We start from the raw sequence: 803 nt of genomic DNA on the forward strand, positions 1-803 counted from the left end.
AAAGCGCCTTCGACTCGCATCGTGCGCCTCAGTGCGTACCTGCGAGATAGCTTACTTAGTTACGTCCTTCCTTACCCCCTCCACTTCCAATTCCATCTCGTTCACGCACGAGACTCACTCTCTCTATCTACAAGCCGAAACAAATATCCTGGGGTCTGGACGTAACAATTTTTTATTTATTTTATTATTTATTAATTATATTTATTTTATTTCTGGTCTAGTTTTTGGGTGGAAAGTGATTCAAGATACTTGGATAATTGATCGAAAAATTAAAAAATAAAATAAAATTTATTTTATTATTTTTATTTATTTTATTACTTTATTATTTATCTTATTTCCGGTTTAGTTTTTGAGTGGAAAGTGATCCAAAGGGAGTCAAGATGCTCGGATAATTTTCTCTATGCTGTAGCTATTGTGCACTTTGTGAGGTCCCTTGTCAGAGATATAGAATATATAATGGAAAAAATAAGTTCTTTGTACAAAATACATTAGCTCAGTGTTAACGTACAAGTCTGCTGTTCTAGGGATCTCAGGTTCGAATCTCGATGTGTTTTCAAAAATTATAAACCTGCGTATAAATTGTAATTAATAAAATAAAAAATATGCGGAATAGCAAACACAAATTAAACTTTAAAAATAATATGTAATAATTAAATAAAAAAAAAAAATTTTTTTAATTAATTTTTTCTCAGTGTAGGAATTCACATGGATTATTACATAGGAATCCGCATGGATTGTTATATAGGAATCCACATAGATTTCCACATAGGACCTGGATTTTTGGCCCAAATTCCCATAGGAAA

This window comes from Wasmannia auropunctata, unplaced genomic scaffold, assembly GCF_000956235.1.
Source record: "Wasmannia auropunctata unplaced genomic scaffold, wasmannia.A_1.0 LD335694.1, whole genome shotgun sequence".
Lineage (NCBI taxonomy): Eukaryota > Metazoa > Arthropoda > Insecta > Hymenoptera > Formicidae > Wasmannia > Wasmannia auropunctata.